Here is a 23,592-nt window from a genome sequence, read left to right as displayed (position 1 = left end):
CAGCAAGATATTTTTGAAGTCATTCTTTTAAGCAGACGCTCCGTAAAGGAAGGAATGTCTGAGAGGGAATCTCGAGGCTGCCCACGCGGCGTTTTGAAAGTCCTCAAGTCTTGGCTGGTGCAGCTCACTAGGCTAATCCTCCGCCTGCGGCGCTGGCACCCCAGGTTCTAGTCCTGGTTGGAGCACCAGTTCTGTCCCGGTTGCCCCTCTTCCAGTCCAGCTCTCTGCTGTGGCCCAGGAGGGCAGTGGAGGATGGCCCAAGTTCTTGGGTCCCTGTACCCGCATGGGAGACCAGGAAGAAGCTCCTGGCTCTTGGCTTCAGATCAGCACAGCTCTGGCCGTCGTGGCCATTTAGGGGGTGAACCAATGGAAGGAAGATCTTTCTCTCTGTCTCTAACTCTGCCTCTCAAAAAAAAAGTTCTCAAGTCTTAAGAATAATGACTGAAGCCGGCGCCGTGGCTCAATAGGCTAATCCTCCACCTTGCGGCGCCGGCACACCGGGTTCTAGTCCCGGTCGGGGCGCCGGATTCTGTCCCGGTTGCCCCTCTTCCAGGCCAGCTCTCTGCTATGGCCAGGGAGTGCAGTGGAGGATGGCCCAGGTGCTTGGGCCCTGCACCCCATGGGAGACCAGGAAAAGCACCTGGCTCCTGGCTCCTGCCATCGGATCAGCGCGGTGCGCCGGCTGCAGCGGCGGCCATTGGAGGGTGAACCAACGGCAAAGGAAGACCTTTCTCTCTCTCTCTGTCTCTCTCTCTCACTGTCCACTCTGCCTGTCAAAAATAAAATAAAAAAAAAAAAAAAAAAAGAAAACACTTATAAAAAAAAAAAAAAAGAATAATGACTGACTAGTAGGCAGGAAGCCCGCAGTTGTACTGTGGTATTGTCTCTCCATCTCACGTACTTGAGAACTTCAGTACAAAAGAGGAGAAAGCGTGGGGAGGGGAGGGAGAGGGTTTTAACAGTAACAACAACAAAAAGAGGCAGTGGGGCTTTTGGAGTAAGTATTCTTTGCTGTTTAAATGAAATTTGAAACCAAATTTTTCTACTTTGGAGCAAACACATACTATAATCTAAATCCTAAATTGATAGTTTTTTTTTTTTTTTTGAGAGGCAGAGTGGACAGTAAGAGAGAGAGACAGAGAGGAAGGTCTTCCTTTGCCGTTGGTTCACCCTCCAATGGCTGCTGTGGCCGGCGCACTGCGCTGACCTGAAGGCAGGAGCCAGGTGCTTCTCCTGGTCTCCCATGGGGTGCAGGGCCCAAGCACTTGGGCCATCCTCCACTGCACTCCCGGGCCACAGCAGAGAGCTGTACTGGAAGAGGGGCAACCGGGACAGAATCCGGCTCCCCGACCGGGACTAGAACCCGGTGTGCTGGTGCCGCAAGGTGGAGGATTAGCCTAGTGAGCCGTGGTGCCAGCCAAAATTGATAGTTTTATAAGTGCAAGTTAATAATTCTTGGTGGAAAGAATAGCAGCTCAGTTTCTTTCTTTTTTTTTTTCTTTCTTTTTTTTTGGACAGAGTGGACAGTGAGAGAGAGACACAGGGAGAAAGGTCTTCCTTTACTGCTGGTTCACCCTCCAATGGTGGCTGCGGCTGGCGCACTGCACTGATCTGAAACCAGGAGCCAGGTGCTTCCTCCTGGTCTCCCATGCAGGTGCAGGGCCCAAGGACTTGGGCCATCCTCCACTGCACTCCTGGGCCACAGCAGAGAGCTGGACTGGAAGAGGGGCAACTGGGACAGAATCCGGCGCCCCGACCGGGACTAGAACCCGGTGTGCCGGCGCTGCAGGCGGAGGATTAGCCTAGTGAGCCATGGCACTAGCTCAGTTTCAAAACAGAACTTAAAAATATTCTTCATGTGAAAATTTTTCCTCTTCTGGTACCTGATCCATAATCATTTGTTAGTTTGTTACTTTGGAAAGAATACTTAGCAATGAAGGATTCAAGTATTTTGTAAGCTTGTGCTGCTGTAAGATTTGGACAGATCAGTATGTCTGGGGCTGTTTTTAAATCTATAAAACAGAGATATCATTATCCAAGATTGCTTGTGTTAGAAAATTTTGTGGGGGTCTGGCGCCGTGGCTCAATAGGCTAATCCTCCGCCTGCGGCACCGGCACACCGAGTTCTAGTCCTGGTCGGGGCGCCGGATTCTGTCCCGGTTGCCCCTCTTCCAGGCCAGCTCTCTGCTGTGGCCCGGGAGTGCAGTGGAGGATGGCCCAAGTGCTTGGGCCCTGCACCCCATGGGAGACCAGGAGAAGCACTTGGCTCCTGCCATCAGATCAGCGCCGTGCGCTGGCCGCAGCGTGCCGGCCGTGGTGGCCATTGGAGGGTGAACCAACGGCAAAGGAAGACCTTTCTCTCTGTCTCTCTGTCTCTCTCTCTAACTCTTCCTGTCAAAAAAAAAAAAAAATCTTTAAAGAAAATTCTGTAAAGTTAAGGAATCATATAGAATTGTAGAATGGTCTTTAACTTAACTTTTATTGACCAAACATTTATGTGACCAAACTTTTATATGACCAAACATAATGAATTCAGTTCTTTATGTGAGATTACAGTGTAAAGTCAGATGCAGCTTTCAGAGTGCTAATCATAAATTGTTTTTGGGGCAGGCATTTAGTGGTTGGTAAGACTCCTTTTGGGATGCCCACATCCATATCAGAGTACCTAGGTTTGCACCCAGGTGGTGATGGGTCTCTGCCATCCACATGGAGACTCATATTGAATTCCTGGTTCCCAACTTTGACAGGGCTCAGGCCCTGCCTTTGTGAACACTTGGAGAACGCATGAGTGAATGTGAGCTCTGTCTTTCAAATAAATCAGTTAAAGAAACTACAGGACTTTACTGACTTTACCATAGTATGTCATAAATGGGTAAAACATCTCTGTCACATACACATTGGGGGAGATTGAACCCCCATATTCTAGGGCAGGGGAGGGGAACCACTGGCTCATAGGCGGTTAAGGCCTGCAGAATCCTTTCTGGCCCTGTCAAGGCAACCTTAGGCTGGATTTGAAATTCAATAAATCTGTAGCAGGCTAACTTTGAGTTGATAATTTTGTATGGCCTAAGAAATGATGTTATAAATATCCAAAAGGCCCTTGGCAGAAAAAAAAGGTTTTCCACCCAGTTTTCAAGAGTAAGAAAACAAAGGGAATTTTTTTTCTCTCTCAGTAAAGTTGTCATTGGTGAAATGGATTATTTTTTTTTTTTTTTTTTTTTTTTTTTTAATTTTTCTGACAGGCAGAGTGGACAGTGAGAGAGAGACAGAGAGAAAGGTCTTCCTTTGCCGTTGGTTCACCCTCCAATGGCCGCCGCGGCCGGCGCGCTGCGGCCAGCGCACCGCACCGATCCGATGGCAGGAGCCAGGAGCCAGGTGCTTTTCCTGGTCTCCCATGGGGTGCAGGGCCCAAGCACCTGGGCCATCCTCCACTGCACTCCCGGGCCACAGCAGAGGGCTGGCCTGGAAGAGGGGCAACCGGGACAGAATCCGGCGCCCCGACCGGGACTAGAACCCGGTGTGCCGGCGCCGCTAGGCGGAGGATTAGCCTAGTGAGCCGCGGCGCCGGCTGAAATGGATTATTGAATTTAAGTCACCCTGTCGAGTAGCTACATCAGCTTGGTTTTGTTTGCAGATTGGAATTTGGCAACTTCATTTGAAAATGTTTTAAGGATTACCCAGCATCCTCTTCACCAAATTGTGTTTTTAGTCTGTGTACCAAATGACTTTGTGTCCACTGCTGTTGGAGCGAGTATTTGGCTGCATCTAGGAAAATGCAGCTCCATCAATGAGAGAATAACTGCACATACATCTTGGAAGGCTGGTTGTTTCCTCTTGATATAATACGGCCAGTTTTAAAACAATTGCATTGAAAATCATTAAAAAGGAATTCGGGAATTACTTTCAAAGTTCACAACCACTTCTAGGCTCGTGGAAGCCTTAGGCATATGGATCCCACATTAGGTAAACCTGTAATCTGTAACTTGCAAAGTAACCATAGGTATTTCTGTTCTTTCTCCAAAGTATAAAATAGTCTCCGCATGATTTTTTTTTTTTTTTTTAAGGATTTTAAAAATTTATTTAGGAGGTAGAGTTACAGAGAGAAGGAAAGAGAGATGCTGGTTCATTCCCTTAGTGGCTGCAACAGCCAGAGCTGGGCTGATCTGAAGCCAGGAGTCAGGAGCTTCTTCTGTCTCCCACGTGGGTGCAGGGGCCCAAGTACTTGGTCTGTCTTCCACTGCTTTCCCAGGCCATAGCTGAGCTGGATCAGAATTGGAGCATCCAGGACTTGAACTGGTACCCATATGGAATGCTGGCACCACAGGTAGAGGCCCAGTTCACTATGCCACAGTGCCAGCCCCCTCCATATACAATTCTTTAAGCTGCGTATGCACACCACAATTTGGCCTTAAACTTTAGTCTTTACTTTGCTTTTCTGTGGCTGGTCCCGTTCCCCATATGCCCATGTATGATGACTTAGTATTTATTAAGCTTTTACTATTTAATGCACTGTAAGAATTAACAAGGTTTTTGACCTCCAAGGGTGCAAAGCCAGGTACCCAGCATTACTTTAACACAAGGCAGTCTGCCCTAAGTTTCTTTTACCTCTGAAGTTGGTAGACCAGTTCAGAGGAGGAGAGGGGTTACCCGTGACCAGGTTATCAGGTGCAGGACATTAATGAATAAGTGTTTTTTTTTTTTTTTTTAATTTATGTGGGCAGCTCAAGATGAACTATTAACAAAGCTCAGTGGATGCTTTTGATTTTTTTTTTTTTTTTAAGATTTATTTGAAAGTCAGAGTTACACAGAGAGGAGAGGGAGAGTGAGAGAGGTCTTCCATCCGATGGTTTATTACCCAATTGGCTGCAATGGCTGGAGCTGCGCTGATCTGAAGCCAGGAGCCAGGAGCTTCTGGGTCTCCCACACGAGTGCAGGGGCCCAAGCACTTGGGCCATCTTCTACTGCTTTCCCAGGGCATTGCAGAGAGCTGGATCGGAAGTGGAGTGGCCGGGTCTCGAACCGGTGCCCATATGGGATACCAGCGCTTTGGCCAGGGTTTTAACCTGTTGTACTACAGTGCTGGCCCCTGAAGAATAAGATTTTTAAAAGGGGCTGGCTTTGTGGCACAGAGGTTTAAGCTGCTGCCTGTGATATGCATATCCCATATGAGCGCTGGTTTGATTCCTGGCTGCTCCATTTCCTACATACATAGCTCTCTGCTAATGCGCCTGGGAAAGCAGCAGAAGGTAGCCCCAATGCTCTCCATGTGGAGGACTCAGATGGAGTTCCAGGCTCCTGGCTTCAGCCTGGCCCATCTCCAGCCATTGTGGCCATTTGGGGAGTGAACCGATGGATAGAGGATCTCTCTCTCCTTCTTTGTCTATAGTTCTGCCTTTCCAATAAATAAATCTTTTTAAAAAATTCAAAATTATTAAAAATTCTATTTTTTCATTTATTTGAAAGGGTAGCAGAAAGAGTTCTTCCATCTGCTGGTTCACTCCCCAGATGCCTGAAAGTTGGGGCTGGGCAAGGCCAACGCCAAGGAGTGAGGAACAAAGTCCTGGCTTCCCATGTGGGTAGCAGGGACCTGAGTACTTGAGCCATTTGCCGCCTCCCAGGGTGCAAATTAGCAGGAATCTGGAATCAAGAGTGATGTCCTAACTGAATCCCAGGTACTCTGGTGTGGGATGTGGGCATCCCAAGCCCATATCCTCTGTGCCCCAACAATACCCCCCCCCCCTTTTAAGATTTATTTGAAAGGCAGAGTTAGAGGGAGAGATAGAGTGTGCGCATGCTAGAGAGTTCTTCCATCTTCTGGTTCACTTCCTAAATGGCCACAGTGGTTTGAGCTGGCTCCAGGAGCCGGGAGCTTCATCCAGGTCTCTCATGTGGATGGCAGGAGCCCAAGGACTTGGACTATCTATCTTCTACTGCTTTCCCAGGCCATAGCAGAGAGCTGGATGGGAAGTGGTACAGTCAGAACTGGCACCCATATGGTGAGATGCTGGCACTGCAGGCGGCAGCTTTACCCTCTACGCCATAGTGCTGCTGCCCCCTCTCCCCTTTAAAGATTTTAATTACTCAAAGTAAAATCTTAAAAAACAAAACAAAACAAAACAAAAAAACAGCTTACTGTTTCCTGTTGCTGGAAGGCATGACATTTTCACATTGTTCTTCATTGTCTAAGAGTTTGAAGCTGCTTAGGGAATTTTAAAACACTTTTTAAAAAAATGTCTATTAAAAAATCTTAACACACAGAGATGCACTTGCAAATGGTGTCACTTAATATCTTTTGAGGCTGACATCAGGTGCTTTACCTCCTATGCCATAATACTGGTCCAATAAAAGGGATTTTGAATTAAAACTACAGTGAGATGTCATTACACATCTACCAGAATGTTGAAATGTAAGACTATTAATACTAAGTGTCAGCGAGGAAATAAAATTGGAATTTGGCTGTATTGCCAACAAGAACACAAAATGGTACAGTCCCTTACCGTTCACAGGTAAGCAGTTTCACCATTTCTTTAAAACTAAACATACATTTAACATGTAACCCAGCAATCCCAGCTCCTGGCATGCAATCACATCCACACTAAGACTTGAATCGAGATGTTCAGTAGCAGCACTACTCATGACAACCAAAAACAAACAACAAAAATGTTGCTTATAATTAGTAAGCTATTAAGTATACTGTCAAAATGCAGCATTGCACATATCCATACCAAGCAATAGTAGAACTCCTGATACACCCAACGTGAGCGACTCTCACAGGGTGAAGCTGAGCGAGAGCTCTGAAGCAGTCCTGATTGGTTCCAATTAGATGAAATGTAAATGAAATTTGACAAAATGCAAAGCTGTATTGATAGAAAGCAGATCAGCAAACCTACAGCTAAAATGTTATTAATGGTTACCACGTTCAGATGTGCATTCAACATGTACTGAAGGCACTAGCCATTACAATAAAGCAAGAAAAAAGAAAAGGCATACTGACTGGAAACAATGAAGTAAAATTGTTTTATTCTCCGAAAACATCATCAACACCTATGGAGTAACCCAACCTTAACTCAACTCTAGTTGAGAACAGATATTCTTGCAGACCGCTATAAGCCACACTGTGTGGGTATACAGAAACTCCAAACCCCAGTTCGGCGATAGAGGGTTTAATGAATCTGCACACTAGCTGCAGGCAAGTCCTCAACTTCACCTCTTCACGTAAAAGCCCAACAATGCCTCCATTAATTATAATGCTTACATTTCCATCTCCAACCAGACTTAGGATGTATGTAACATATATGATGATTTAGTGGACATATACACTCATCTCTTGAATATTCATAACCTTTTCCAAAAAATATGGAATGGTATACTTTCCCTAAAAGCAAGCCCTATAAAATTTGTAACTCTTGTAATTTGTAATTTCTTTCTCTCTCTCTCTCTCTGCCTCTCCTCTGTGTAACTCTTTCAAATAAATAAATCTCAAAAAAATGTTTAGCAAGATTGTAAGATCCTAAGTCAGTATTCAAAAATAAATTACACTTTGACATACTAGCAAAAATAGTGGAAATTGAAATTTAAGAACCAGTACTGAAGTAGGCATTTGATTTAACACTAAGATTTCAGTTAAGACACATCCCATATCAGAGTACCTGGGTTCAATACCCCATTTCAATTTTCCACCAGTGCAAACCCTGGGAGGTAGCAGGTAATGGCTCAAGTAGTTGGGTCCCTGTCACCCATGAGGGAAATTTTAATTGAATTTCTAACTCTTGCCTTCAGCCCCAACTCAGCAGCTATTTGGGGAGTAAGCCAACAGATAGACTTTCTAATTTTAAAAAAATTAAAAATAGTATTGGTAGCCTCACTGTAAATGCTTGCAAAGTATGAGTGAATGCTGTAGAAATCACAGTGGAGTCAAAAGCTTGTGCTTCTCCTGTGGTTGTCTTATTTCGTACCTGCTGCATTAAAAAAATTATTTATTTATTTGAAAGTCAGAATTAGAGGTAGAGACAGAGATCTTCCATCCTCTGATTCAATCCCCAGGTAGTAGCAGTGGCCAGAGCTGAGCTTGGCCAAACCCAGGAGTTTCACCCGAGTCTCCCACATGGGTGACAGGGGTCCGAGTACTTTGGCCATCTTCTGCTGCTTTTCCCAGACCATTAGCAGGGATCAGATCAGAAGTGGAGCTGTTGAGACTTGAGCCGGTGCCCACATGGGATGCTGGCATCCGAGTCTATGGCTACACCTGCTACACCACAATGCCTGCCCCATCTGCGACCTATTTTAAGAAAGATTCACACGAAGGAAACTTCCCAAAACCATGCCTATCCACTTTGGTTGTGTAGGAATGCTCCTTTGCAACAATAGAGGAGTCAATTTGTTGCAATAAGAAATGTTTTTGCAACTTGTCCAGTTGCTCAGCCAAAACAGTGTTTGAAGTTAAAATTTACATCATGAAAGAAACAGAAGCGTGCCAAGAGAGCTGGACTTTCCAAGTTACCTGACCTTAAAGACACAGAAGCTGTTCAGAAGTTCTTTTTTTTTTCTTTTTTCTTTTTTTTTTTTTTTTTTTTAAGATTTATTTTGTTTATTTGAAAGATAGAGTTACAGAGAGAGGTAGAGACAGAGAAAGAGGTGCTCCATTTGCTGGCTCACTCCCCAGAGGGCCGCAATGGCCGGAGCTGTGCCGATCCGAAGCCAGGAGCCAGATCCTCCTCCAGGTCTCCCATGCAGGCACAGGGGCCCAAGGACTTGGGCCATCTTCCAGTGCTTTCCCAGGACATAGCAGAGAGCTGGATCGGAAGAGGAGCAGCCGGGACCAGAACCGGCACCCATATGGGATGCCGGCGCTTCAGGCCAGGGCCTTAACCCACTGCGCCACAGCGCCAGCCCCTCAGAAGTTCTTCATTGAAGAAATACAGCTTCGTGAAGAGTTTCTAGCTCAAGGTGAATGAGAAGGCTGTGGACCATCTCAGAAAGGCAGTTGCCATATGTGGACAGTCATAGCAGTTACCACGAGTGTTACAGCGTCCTCTTCCAACACCAGTGTCCCATATGCTATTGACAATACTCCTCACAATAAGAGAATCGCTGACTGCTCAGAGCTTGGCTGAAGATGATGTGGAATGATGCACAAATGTCAACATAATAAAATCTCAGTTTGAAATTGAAAAACTAAATAATAAAAATGAAGGGGCCAGTTTTGAAGCACAGCAGGTTAGGTCACCACTTGTGACACCAGCATCCTATGCTGGTTCGAGTCCCAGCTACTCGACTTCTGATTTAGCGTCTTGTTAATGCACCTGCAAAGGCAGCAGCAGAAGACCCCTGCTCTCTGATTTTGACTTTCAAAAAAATAAATCTTAAAAACAAACAAACAAACAAAAAAACAAAACTAGAATATACAACTTTCTAGAATAAGAAGAAAGGGGCTGGTGTTGTGGCTAGCAAGTTGGACTGCTGCCTGCAATCCAGCGTTTTATATGAGTTCCAGTTCCAGTCTCAGCTGTTCCACTTCTGATTTCAGCTCCCTGCTAATGAGCCTGGTAAAGCAGTACAGAATGGGATGAGCACATAGGCCACGCCCACCACGTGGGAGACCTGGATGGAGTTCTTGGCTCCTGGCTTCAGCCTGGCCCAGTCCCAGTTGTTGGGGCCATTTGAGAGTGAACCAGCAGATGAAGATTATCTCTCTCCCTCTACCTCTCTATAACTCTGCCTTTTAAGTAAATAATACATAAATAAATAGTTTTTTTTTTTTTTTTTTACAAAAAATATTGAGCATACTTGGTTTGGCAAAGTTGTGTTAAAGAAGCATGAACAATTTTTAGAAAATTTGAGAAGCAGGGACTGAGAGACCAAGAGACAGAGAGCTCCCCATCTTCTGGTTCACCCTGAAAATGCCTGCAACAGTTGGGTTTGGGCCAGGGCAGAGTTGGGAGCTGGGAACTCAATCTAGGTCTCCCATGCGAGTCGCGGCCCTATCACGTGAGCCTTCGCGGCTGTCTCTCAGTCTGCATCAGCAGGAAGCTGGGTCAGGAGCTGGAGTGAGGAGTACAGATGAGGCAGTCAATCCAGTGTAGGACATAGAACCTTTTTTTTTTTTTTTTTTTTTTTTTTGACAGGCAGAGTGGACAGTGAGAGAGAGAGAGACAGAGAAAGGTCTTTCTTTCTTTATTTATTTATTTTTTTTTTTATTTTTGACAGGCAGAGTGGACAGTGAGAGAGAGAGACAGAGAGAGAAAGGTCTTTCTTTGCTGTTGGTTCACCCTCCAATGGCCGCCGCAGCTGGCGCGCTGCAGCCGGCGCATCGTGCTGATCCGAAGCCAGGAGCCAGGTGCTTCTCCTGGTCTCCCATGGGGTGCAGGGCCCAAGCACTTGGGCCATCCTCCACTGCACTCCCTGGCCACAGCAGAGAGCTGGCCTGGAAGAGGGGCAACCGGGACAGAATCCGGCGCCCCGACTGGGACTAGAACCTGGTGTGCCGGCGCCGCAAGGCAGAGGATTAGCCTAGTGAGCAGCGGCGCCGGCTGACATAGAATCTTAACACCTGGCCTAAGTGTCTACTCTAGCCTGAACTTATTAAAAAATCAATAAATTTAACTCTAGTGACATTAAAACCTTCCGCTCATCAAAAACACTAATGAAATGAGGCCACAGACTGAAAGAAATTATTTTTAATGCATATATCCAAAAATATCTTTGCCTCTAGAATAAAGAACTTAGATCTCCATAAGAAGATAAAACATTCCTGCTGAAAAATGAGCAAAAGATATAAAAAGAGACTTCATTATGCAAGTGACAAATAAGTACAAGAAAAGATACTGAACATTAGCCATCAGGGAAACAAAGATACCATTGTACATGCTAATATTAAAAAGAATGGTAGTACCAAGTATTGATGGAAATGTGGAGTAACTGGGGATTACAGGCCTAACTTGCTACACAAGCATCTGATATGGGTGCTGGTTTGAGTCCCAGCTGCTCCACTTGCCCTCTAGCATCCTGCTAATGTACCTGGGAAAGTAATAGAGGATGGCCCAAGTACTTGGACCCCTGCCACCCATTTGGGTTGGAGACCCAAATGGAGTTCCAGGCTGCTGCCTTTAGCCTGGCCCAGCTTTAGCCTGGCTGTTGCAGTCATTTGCAGTCATTTCTTTCTTTCTCTCTCTTTCTCTTTCTCTCTCTCTCTCCTTCCTTCTTTCCTTTCGCCTTTCCTTTATTTTTTTAAAGATTTATTTATTTGAAAGTCAGAGTTACACAGAGAGAGGAGAGGGAGATGAAGAGGGAGCCTTCATCCGATGGTTCACTCCCTAGTTGGCTGCAATGGCTGGAGCTGCGCTGATCTGAAGCCAGGAGCTTCTTCTGGGTCTCCCATGTGGGTGCAAAGGCCTAAGGACTTGGGCCATTTTCTGCTTTCCCAGGCCATTGCAGAGAGCTGGATCGGAAGTGGAGCAGCCGAGTCTCATCCATATGGGATGCGGGTGCTTCAGGCCAGGGTGTTAACCCGCTGTGCCACAGCACCAGTCCCTGGGCAGTTTCTAAAATTTTTAAGTACTGAGTATACACTTACCCGTATATCCCAGCCATTCCTCCTGTAGTATTTACCCAAGAGAAATACAAGCATATATCCACATATAACCTTGTACAGAAGTGGTCCTTTTTTGATAACCAAAAACTAATAACAACCCAAATGCTCATCAACAAGTGAGTGGATCAATAAGCTGTGATACAATAGTATAGTGGAATAGTACTAATCAATTAAAAATAAACTATTGATATTTGCAACATGGATGACTCTCAGAATTAATATACTAAGTGAAAGAAGGCAGCTTCCTCTAAAAATGTATATTTACAACTAATTTAAGACTTAGTTATTTATTTGAAAGGCAGAGTTAGAAAGAGAAGAGAGGTCTTCCATTCACTGGTTCGCTCAAATGGCTGCAACGACAAGGCTGAGCCAGGCCGAAGCCAGGAGCTGCTTGCAGGTCTCCCATGTGGGTGCAGGGGCTCAAGGACTTGGGCCATCTTCCACTGCTTTCCCAAGCACGTTAGCAGGAGCTGGATTGGAAATGGAGCATTCGGTACTTGAACAGGCCAGCATATGGGATGCCAGTGCCGCAGTGGCAGCCCCACAGTTCTTTTTTAATCTTCAGTGGCACAAAGTGTCAATAATTCCCTAGAGATGGTGAAGGATGGATTATAAAGAAATACCAGGGAACTTTGCAAGGTACTGTACAATGGGTATGTCCATCATTATAATTGTGGTAATGGATTCACAGCTGGATACCTACAGAATGTTCATGGAAGTGGGATTAAAAGATAAGTTCATTTTGAGGCAAAAAGTCTTTCAAATCCATACATCCAAAGAAGTTTACAGAAAAATGCCTATTATGAAAAAAACTGCATAGATCTCAAAATTTTTGCACCATAATGAACTTATTGTTTAATTCCTCTTTTCTAGGAACTTACTTAAGTCCACTAGTTTATATGTTTTAGATGTAGGCAGGAGTAAACATTGTGCTGCAGTGGGTTAAACTGTCACTTGGAAGTGCCTATACCCTATGTCAGGACTGCATAGGTTCCAGTCCCACTTCCCCTCTGACCCAGCTTCCTGCTAATGTGCACCCTGGGAGGCATGAGATGATAGTTCAAGTACTTGGGTCCCTGCCACCCATGTGGGAGACCCAAATGGAATTCCTGCTTCCTGATGTCAGTATGGCCTACCTTGGGCTTTTGCGGGTGTTTGGGAAGATCTCTCTCTTCCTTTCAAATAAAAATAAGCTTCAAATTAGACACACACACACACACACATACACACACACAGAGAGAAAACTGCTAATTATATGTCAATTATACCTCAATGAAGGTCAAAATTTCATCAGATAGGGGCTGGTGCCATGGCTCACCTGGCTAATCCTCTGCCTACAGTGCCGGCATCCCATATGGGCTCCAGGTTCTAGTCCCGGCTGCTCCTCTTCCAGTCCAGCCCACTGCTGTGGCCCAGGAGGGCAGTAGAGTGGCCCAGGTGCTTGGGCCCCTGCACCAGCGTGGGAGACCAGGGGGAAACACCTGGCTCCTGGCTTCGGATTGGTGCAGCGCCAGCTGTGGCAGCCATTTGGGGAGTGAACCAACAGAAGGACCTTTCTCTCTCTCTCTCTCTCTCCCCAACTGTCTAACTCTGTCAAATAAATAAAAATTTTCATGATAGAAAGTAAGTTGATGGTTCTAGGGATGGACTGCAAGAGAGAAAGAAGGAATTTTCTAGGTGAAGAAAATGTTCTGCATCTTGATTGTGATGATGGTAACAAAGTTGTCTACATTTGCCAAAAACTCACACTGTGTACTTAAATGAATTTACTGTAAGTAAATTGTACCTCAAACAAGCAAATTAAAAAATTTAAAATCCAGTGTTATTAGGTACGTTTTATTTTATTTTATTTTTTTGATAGATGCAGAGAGAGAAAGTCCTCTACCCACTGTTTGACTCCCCAAATGGCTGCAACAGCTGGAACTGTGCCAATCTGAAACCAGGAGCTTGGAGCTTCTTCCGGGTCTCTCACACAGATGCAGGGGCCCAAGGACCTGGGCCGTCTTCCACTGCTTTCCCAGGCCATAGCAGAGAGCTGGACGGAAGTAGAGGAGTCAGGATTCAACCGGTGCCCATATGGGATGCTAGCACTGCAGATGGCAGCTTTACCCACTATGACACAATGCTGGCCCCATATATAGGTACATTTTTTTTTTTTTGACAGGCAGAGTGGACAGTGAGAGAGAAAGGTCTTCCTTTGCCGTTGGTTCACCCTCCAATGGCTGCTGCGGCCGGCGCACCGCGCTGATCCAATGGCAGGAGCTAGGTGCTTCTCCTGGTCTCCCATGGGTGCAGGGCCCAAGCACTTGGGCCATCCTCCACTGCACTCCCGGGCCACAGCAGAGAGCTGGCCTGGAAGAGGGGCAACCGGGACAGAATCCGGCGCCCTGACCAGGACTAGAACCTGGTGTGCTGGCGCCGCAAGGCGGAGGATTAGACTAGTGAGCCGCGGCGCCGGCCTAGGTACATTTTAAACACACTAGAGGCCAATATCATGGTGCAGAAGATTAAGCTGCTACCATCTGAAGTGGCATCCCAAATCAGAGTACTATTTCAAGTCCTGCCTGCTCCACTTTTTTTTTTTTTTTAAACTTAATAAATTTTTATTTAAGGAAGTCCTCATGTTGCAATTCCTTCCACTGTCAATCAAAGTCCTCCAGTTAACTGTTGTAAATCTTCAAGCCCTTCTAATGCTTAATTCACAGTTTTCTTATCAAACCACAATTTATGGTCTGTTAATCCCCACTTGAGTATATATGTAGTAACTTCTAAATTCCACCTAAAATCTTTGGAATATAATTTCTTAAGCAATTTACTCTTGGTATGCAGGGCTCCAAGCACTTGGACCATCCTCTGCTGCTTTCCCAGGCGCGTTAACAGGGAGCTGGATCTGAAGTGGAGCAGCCGGGACTTGAACCACGGCCCATATGGGATGCTGGTGCTGCAGGCCAGGGCTTTAACCTGCTGTGCCACAGTGCTGGCCCCCTGCTGATGGATTTGTAAATTGATACGAACTCTGCCAGGAGGCAAGTTTTTCTGTCTTTAAATTCCTACTCTTTGGGGCAGTAGGTTAATCCTCCTCTTGCCGCTCCGCATCCCTTATGCGCGCAGGTTCTAGTCTCAGCTGCCCCACTTCTGATCCAGCTCTCTGCTATGGCCTGGGAAAGCAGTAGAGGATGGCCCAAGTCCTTGGGCCCCTGCACCCATGTGAGAGACCCGGAAAAAGCTCCTGGCTTCAGATTGGCGCAGCTCCAGCCATTGCGGCCATCTGGGGTGTGAACCAGTGGAAGGAAGACCTTTCTCTGTCTCTTCCTCTCATTGTCTGTGACTCTACCTCTCAAATAAATAAATAAAATTAAAAAAAAAATTCATACTCTTTGATCCAGCATTCTACTTCAAAAAATATATACTTTATTAAAAAAGTAGTAGAATGATGAAATATATATGAGAATATTTACATAGTTTTGTTTGCATTAATATGAAACTGTATAAATTATATATTATATATTCATACAATGAAACACTATAACTATCAGAAATTTTTAAAGCACTTTTTAAAGAAATATGTATTTGAAAGGGAGAGTTAGAGGAAGAGAGAGAGAGAGAGAGACAGACACTGAGAGAGAGAAAGACTGAGACTGTCCATCTGCTGGTTCACTTCCCAAATGGCCATAATGGCCAGAGCTGGGCTGGTCTAAAGCCAGGAGCCAGGAGCTTCTTCTGAGTCTGACATGTGGATACAGGGACCCAAAGACTTGGACTGTCTTTGTTGCTTTCTCAAGCCGTAGCAGAGAGCTCAACTGGAAGTAGAGCAGCTGAGACTCCAACAGGCACCCATGTGGGATGCTTTGGCAGGGGGCAGCCTGAACCACTACACCACAGTACTTGCCCCTAGAAATTTCTCGGCAGCTATAAGTCACCTAACCTAGATTCGAGATATTCTCCAAGACCATTTGAAAAATGTATAAAATAGGCCGGTGCTGCGGCTCACTAGGCTAATCCTAGCGGCGCCGGCACACCAGGTTCTAGTCCCAGTCGGGGCGCCGGATTCTGTCCCGGTTGCCCCTCTTCCAGGCCAGCTCTCTGCTGTGGCCAGGGAGTGCAGTGGAGGATGGCCCAAGTACCTGGGCCCTGCACCCCATGGGAGACCAGGATAAGTACCTGGCTCCTGCCTTCAGATAGGCGCGGTACGCCGGCCACGGCGGCCATTGGAGGGTGAACCATCCGCAAAGGAAGACCTTTCTCTCTGTCTCTCTCTCTCTCTCTCTACTGTAGCAGGTGGCAGCTTTACCTGCTGTGCCACAACACCGGCCTCTTTTAGTTTATTTCTATATAAAGGTGCGGGTTGGTGTCCCTGCTGCTCCACTTCTGATCCAGCTCCCCACTGATGGCTTGGGAAAATCAGTGGAAGATGGCCCAAGTGGCCCTGCCTCCCACATAGGAGACCTAGAAGAAGCTCCTGGCTCCTGGCTTTGGTGTAGCCCAGCCCTGGCTACTGCAGCTATGTGGATACATTCAAAAGTATTAGGTTTTGAATGCTTGTTTAATCACCTGATTAGAAAATCCTGGCTTCACATTGTGTTTTCACATTTTTCTGTTTATATTAAGTTGTAACCATCAATTGTCTCCATGAACACTTTTTCTTGTTTAGAAAGCAAGACGCACCTCAGGTTACTTTACCCGTCCCTTCACCCCAGTTTAAAGATACATATTTTAATTCCTTTCTGTCTGGATTATTCTTTCTGTCATGCTGGAATTTTGGAGCATTTTGCAATTTACGCTTAAGATGGCAAGTTAAAAAAGAAACAGTGGAAATTTCCAGCTTTTAAAAAATGTGACTACTAGTCTAATAACTGCTTTGTAGGAAGAAAGAAACATGAAAAAGAACCGCAGACGTTCTGGATGTCAGCCTGTGAAATTTTCCACTATTTCCCGTGATGACGGGCAGACAGGCTTATGCCGCTGGGTTCTGTGCAACTGCAGTTGTGCCCTGAGAGCAATGTGAAGTGCTCTATCAATGATAAAATGGCATCTGGCCAGCTATTAATGAGCAGTGCGTAAGTTTGCACATCTAAGGTATTGTATGTTTCTTTTATCTCTGCCTGAATATTTGGGCATAAACACTAAAGTTGCAGACTTATTTAAAACTCGTGTCATTCAAATTCCTGTTTTAAATGATTTTGATTTTTTATTTCAGATTTATTATGCATCTGAGAAGATATATAATTATTTGATAGTGCTGTGTAAATAATATTTAATAGGATTTTATAGTATATAGAATAATACTCTGAAAAGTAAAAGCAAATTTTGAAGATTTATATTAGCTCAATATTGATTTGGTGTGATTCAAGAAACATTTAACATTTTAACTATTTTAGTTTCCTATTAATCTTTCACAAGTCAGCAAACTTTACATTAAAATTGATTCTGTGTCTGCTGAATGACTTTCAGATTAGAAGACAGTGTTATCTTGTTTTCCTGATGATGGAAGCTTAGGTTGCCTTGCTCTGTAAACTGGCAGAGCAGAACAATGAAGAGGTTACAGATAAACTATAATTACCCATCTTATTCCATCTCTTTTTTGACAAATGTCTAACATATTAAGGAATGAACGGAGGAATTCAGGTTTTATGAATTAACCTTTTAAACTTAGGCATGTCTGCACTGAAGAATTTGAAGGTTCAAAGTGGCACAACAGATGCATGTGTCTGAAACATTTGTAAGTTACTCACATTTTGAACCATATTAATGGCTAAGTTTATCTGTTTTTCTAGACGGTTAGGTCTTAGATTTGAGCAGGAATAGGGCTGAGGCAACGGAGTGTCCTCCACCCCTTCCCCGTGAGCTGTTCTTCCCTAGTGTGGTTCTTGGGTCCTGCTGACGTTTCCTGTGTGTGTAACACTGCTCCTGACCTCTTCCTGCACTTCCCTTCTCAACCCTTACTCTCTCTACAGCTATCCCCCCCCCCCCCCCCCCCCCCCGCCAAGCCTAAATTTCATTCTGACCGGTTGCCTTCTTGTCCACTGTCAACCTTCCATTCTTCGAGTCTCTCACTTTCTGGTTGCTGACTGTTCATCAAGTATTATTTATCTTTGGAGTCTTTTGCTGCCAAGTTCCCTGCTTCTGAGAGATTGATTTTGTAGTGTTTGACCCTCAAACATACATATCCTCACAGCCTCCAAAAGTCCTCATTTCTGTTCCATGTATTTTTTTTTTAAGATTTATTAATTATTTGAAAGAGTTAGAGAGCTGGTGGAGGGGGAGAGAAATCTTCCATCTGCTGGTTTACTCCTCAGGTGGCTTTAATGGCAGGGCCGGGCCAGGCTGAAGCCAGGAGCCTGGAACTCTGTGCAGGTCTCCTACGTTGGTGCAGAGGCCCAAGGACTTGGGCCAGTTGTGTAGCTCTCCTGGGTACAGTAGCAGGGAGCTAGATTGTTAAATGGAGTAGCAGGGACTGGCATATTGCAGGTGGTGGCTTAACCAGCTGCCCCACAATGCAGGCCCCTGTTGCCCTGTTTTATTTTATTCTACAAAGATTTACTGAGTGCTAGCTAAGTGTTGGCTCTTCTCTAGATGTTAGGAATATTAACAGTGACCAGAATGGCGATGGAAAAAATAATGCCGTGTAAGAGTACTGGAGATTGGTTTGTGTGTGTTGAAGTTTTAGGTGGGCAGTCACAGTATCTTTGCAGAGAAATAATTGAGTAGAGGGCCTAGGATGTATATCTTGTGGATATTGGAGTGCAGAATTGGGTATGGAGGACATTTTGTATAGTGAAGCATCAGAACAGAGGCCTTCGGGTGGGAGCATTCTTAGTGTATTTGAAGAATAACAAGGTCACCAGTGTGCCAGAGCACAGTGGGCACAGGAGTAATGAGGGTAGATATCAGAGAGCTGACTGGGGGGCCTTCTAGACATTTGTAGGGACTGAAGCTTTTTACTTTGTGTGAAATGGGAAACTGTTACAAGTTTTTAATTATATTTGATTATTCAAAAAAGATCATTGATTTTTTTCTTCCAATTAAAGCATTCTTTTTTATTATAAAAATTAATTCATGAGCCGGCGCCGCGGCTCACTAGGCTAATCCTCCACCTTGCAGCACCGGCACACCGGGTTCTAGTCCCGGTCGGGGCGCCGGATTCTGTCCCGGGTGCCCCTCTTCCAGGCCAGCTCTCTGCTGTGGCCTGGGAGTGCAGTGAAGGATGGCCCAAGTGCTTGGGCCCTGCACCCACATGGGAGACCAGGATAAGTACCTGGCTCCTGCCATCGGATCAGCGCGGTGCGCCGGCCGCAGCGCGCCGGCCGCGGCGGCCATTGGAGGGTGAACCAACGGCAAAGGAAGACCTTTCTCTCTGTCTCTCTCTCTCACTGTCCACTCTGCCTGTCAAAAAAAAAAAAAAAAATTAATTCATGCTCATATGGAATACATAAAAATACAGAAATTTACAAACTAAAAAAATAAGGATTACCAGTAGTAGTCTTCTCATCGATTTTTTTTAAAAGGTTTATTTTATTTATTTGAAAGACAGAGTTGTTTTTTTTTTTTTGTTTTGTTTTTTTTTTTTTTTTGACAGGCAGAGTGGACAGTGAGAGAGACAAAGAGAAAGGTCTTCCTTTGCTGTTGGTTCACCCTCCAATGGCCGCCGCGGCCGGCGCGCTGCGGCCGGCGCACCGCGCTGAGAGAGAGAGAGAGAGGTAGAGCCGGGGGGGGGGGGGAAGAGACTGAGACTGAGACTACTCCACTCCGATCCGGCTCTCTGCTGAGGCCTGGGAAAGCAGTAGAAGATGGCCCAAGTGCTTGGGCCCCTGCACCTGCGTGGGAGACTGGGAAGAAGCTCCTGGCTTCTGATAGGCTCAGCTCTGGCTGTTTCGGTCAATTGGAAAGTGAAGCAGTGGATGGAAGACCTCTCTTTTTCTCTCGCTGCCTCTCCTTCTCTCTAACTCTGACTTTCAAATCAATCAATCAATCTTTTTTTTTTTTTTTAAAAAGATGCTATATATAATCAATGTCTCACTAGTGTTAGCATCCTTAACTATGTAATGAGCACCATTTTATTGGAAACTGCTGAATTCATCTTCAGTGATTAATAACTTTCTGAATATTCTGGGCATTCAGTTGTATTCTCCTTAAACTTGAAAACAAGATAAGAGAAGACCTAAGTAATATGCCTTTTACTTTAGATTACCAACATCTTTTGAGGATAAGTTCTTTGGATAGTTATTTTCCGTGTAAAATTCTTTAAATATTTTTCAATTCTATAAGACTTTTTCTTTTTTAAAGATTTATTTGGTTGAAAGGTAGAATTACAAAGAGGCAGAGGCAGAGAGAAAGAGAGATGTCTTCCATCCTCTGGTTCACTCCCTAGATAACCTCAATGGCTGAAGCTGTGCTGATCCGAAGCCAGGAGCCAGGTGCTTCTTCTAGGTCTCCCATGCGGGTCCAGAGGCCCAAAGACTTGGGCTGTCTTCTATTGCTTTCCCAGGCCATAGCAGAGAGCTGGATCAGAAGTGGAGCAGCTGGGACTTGAACTGGCCTCTGTATGGGATGCCAGCACTGCAGGCAGTGGCTTTACCTGCTGTGCCACAGCGCTGGCCCCAAGACTTGTTTTATAAATAATGAATATTATTGCTTACTTGGCATATGTAAAACATTCTAGGAAATACAAAGTTGAGTGAAAAAAGCCCTCTACCAGAAAAGAGCTCATGTACCTAGTTCTTAGCTTCCTGCTTATGAGAACCCTGGGAGGCAGGGGTGATGGCTAATCTGATTCTGTTCCTGCTACCCATCTGAGAGACTTGGTTTGTTTCCAGCTTTAGGCCCTTCTCAATCCTTTGGGAGCCTTTGGAGAGTTCACCCAGCTTTTGGGAGCACAACTCTGTCTTGTTTCCTCTGTCAAGTAAAAAAATTGAGTTTTTCAGGGGCAGGTACTTGGCACAATGGTTAAGATGCTGGTTGGGACTGCTGCAATCTGTAATGGAATGCGTAGTTCAAGTCCTGGTGCCTGTGCTTCCGGTCCTGCTTCCTGTTGATCTGCAGTGTGGGAGGCAGTGGAAATGGCTCTGTTGCTTGGGTCCCTGCCATCCATGTGAGAGACCTGGATTGATTTCTGGACTCCTATTCTCAGCCTGGCTCAGCCTAGCTGTTGGCAGGGATTTGGGGAGTGAGCCAGCAGGTAAGAGATTTCTGACTCTCTCTGCCTTTTAAATAAAATAAAAATAAGTAAGTATAGTAAAATAAAACATTTCACCCCAGACTTCCTCCTAGTTGTTTCTATTTGCTGATTTCAAGTGCATTTGCAACCCATCATTGCTATTTCTTGGAAGTGATTGCTTTGGAACCTTATTTTATATCAGTATTCTTTTCTTTAAATCTCATATTCTCTCACACACAACCTATACTTAGAAGGTTACTTTTAGGGGTCAGCATGTGGTACAGTTGGTTAAGCTGCGACTTGTGATTCCAGCATCCCGTGTGAGTGCTGGTTGGAGGCCTGGCTGCTCCCCTTCTGATCAGCTTCCTGCTAATGTGTCTGGGAGAGCATTGGAAGATGGCCCTAGTGCTTGGGCTCTTGTCATCCACATAGGAAGCACAGATGGAGTTCTGGGCTCTTGGCTTCTGCGTGACCCAACTCCAGATGTTGCTGCCATTTGGGTCGTGTCTGTCTTGCTCTCTCTCTGTCACTCTGCCTTTCAAATAAATAAACCCTTGAAAAACATTTAGATGGACTACAGAGAGAGATGGATAGAGATCTTCAGTTTGCTGGTTCAATCTCCAAATGCCTGCAGCTGCTGGGCTGGGGCATGCCAAAGCCAGGAGTCTGCAACTTGCTCTGGGTTTCCCATATGGGTGACAGGGACGCAAGTACCTGCTGCCTCTCAGGGTGTGCATGAGCAGGTAGCTGGAGTTGAGAGCGGGGCCAGGACTTGAACCCAGGCACCTTGAGATGGTATGAGATGGTATGTGGCTGTTCCAAGTGGCTTTTTTTTTTTTTTTTTTTTTTTTTGACAGGCAGAGTTAGGACAGTGAGAGAGAGAGAGACAGAGAGAAAGGTCTTCCTTCCATTGGTTCACCCCCCGAAATGGCTACTATGGTCGGTGCGTTGCGCTGATCTGAAGCCAGGAGCCAGGTGCTTCCTCCTGGTCTCCCATGGGCCACAGCAGAGAGCTGGACTGGAAGAGGAGCAACCGGGACAGAATCCGGCGCTCTGACCGGGACTAGAACCCAGGGTTCTGGTGCCGCAGATGGAGGATTAGCCTAGTGAGCCGTGGCGCTGGCCCCAAGTGGCATCTTAAGTGCTGTGCCAGATGTCTGCCCTGCTATATATACTTTTGCAGTCTTGCATAGGAGCACTTTGTTTCTTTATTCTTTTTTTTTTTTTTTTTTTTTTTTTTTTTGACAGGCAGAGTGGACAGTGAGAGAGATAGAGAGAAAGGTCTTCCTTTTGCTGTTGGTTCACCCTCCAATGGCTGCTGCGGCCGGCGCACCGCGCTGATCCCGAAGGCAGGAGCCAGGTGCTTCTCCTGGTCTCCCATGGGGTGCAGGGCCCAAGCACTTGGGCCATCCTCCACTGCACTCCCTGGCCATAGCAGAGAGCTGGCCAGGAAGAGGGGCAACTGGGACAGAATCCGGCGCCCGGACCGGGACTAGAACCTGGTGTGCCGGCACCGCAAGGCGGAGGATTAGCCTATTGAGCCACGGGGCCGGCCCTTTATTCTTTTTTTTAAGATTATTTATTTGATAGTCAGTTACACATAGAGGCAGAGAAAGAGAAAGAGGGAGAGGGAGAGGTCTTCCATCCACTGGTTCACACCCCAATTGGCCACAACAGCCAGAGCTGTGTCGATCTGAAGCCAGGAGCCAGGAGCTTCTTCCAGGTCTCCCACATGGGATCAGCGGCCCAAGGACTTACTTGAGCCATCTTCTACTGCTTTCCCAGGCCACAGCAGAGAGCTGGATTGGAAGTAGAGCAGCCGGGACACAACATGGCACCCATATGGAATGCCAGCACCGCAGGCCAGGGTGTTAACCTGCTGCGCCACAGTGCCAGCCCCAAAATATTACTTTTTATATTTGAAAGAGTTAGAGACAGAAAGCTTCTAGCCACTGTTTACTCTCCACATGGCCATAATGGCCTGGGCTGGACCAGTTTGAATTTAGGAGCCAGGAGTTTCTTCCAGGAGACCACCTGGGTAGCAAGGGCCCAATTGCTTGGGCCGTCTTCTGCTTTTCCCAGGCCATTAGCAGACAGCTGGATTGGAAGTGGAGCTGCCAGGGCCACCCATATGGGATGCCACAGGTGGCAGCTTTATCTGCTATGCTACAATGCTGGACCCTGTAAGGAAATTTTTTTTAAAAAGATTTATTTTCTTTATTTGAAAGACAGTTACAGAGAGAGGTAGACAGAGGAAGGTCTTCCATCCAGCGGCTAACTTCCCAAATGGCCACAATGCCAGAGTGGAGCCAATCCGGAGCCAGGAGCTTGTTCCAGGTTTCCCACATAGATACAGGGGCTCAAGCAGTTGGACCATCCTCTGCTGCTCTCTCAGGCTCATTAGCAGGGAGCTGGATCAGAAGAGGAGCAGGTGGGACTTGAACTGGCGCCCATATGGGATGCTGGCACTGCAGGTGGCAGCTTTACCCATTATGCCACAGTGCCGGCCCCTAGTGCTTGCTTCTAAGTTAAGTTTTTTACTTGAGCTGTACTGTCAACTTGCCTATAGTCCTTATTTCTATCTGATATTTTTCTTTTGAAGGATTATTGAATCTAACTCATGCAGATAAATCACAATAATCTAGTTAGTCCAACAAATGACTGCATATAAAAACCAAGAGGATTAAAATGTCCTATTTAGATAACCTTTTGTTGATTTGACACGTCTTTTGTTCTGGGAACATTGTAGTTCATGATGTGATTTTCTTGAAACAAAGAAATATGTAATATTAATTTATTTGGTTTGGAGAGGAATGGGGAACCTGAGCTATAATATTCTATCTAAGAG

General features: G+C 45.7%; 1 protein-coding gene and 1 non-coding gene across 14 annotated transcripts in view; both read left to right on the top strand.

Moving 5' to 3' along the window:
* The window catches only part of NCOA3 (nuclear receptor coactivator 3), a 145,583-nt gene that overhangs the window by 7,580 nt on the left and 114,411 nt on the right, over positions 1 to 23,592 (top strand). The window lies entirely within an intron of this gene.
* LOC127491226 (small nucleolar RNA SNORA14) lies at positions 7,836 to 7,966 on the top strand. Its single transcript, XR_007919816.2, has one exon. It is a non-coding gene; the product is annotated as a small nucleolar RNA SNORA14 (small nucleolar RNA).

This window comes from Oryctolagus cuniculus, chromosome 11 (assembly GCF_051225735.1).
Source record: "Oryctolagus cuniculus isolate XC-2025 breed Fujian yellow rabbit chromosome 11, ASM5122573v1, whole genome shotgun sequence".
NCBI classification, from domain to species: Eukaryota; Metazoa; Chordata; class Mammalia; order Lagomorpha; family Leporidae; genus Oryctolagus; species Oryctolagus cuniculus.
The sequence above is the reverse complement of the archived record's forward strand: the minus strand, read 5'-3'. Positions and strand labels throughout refer to the sequence as shown.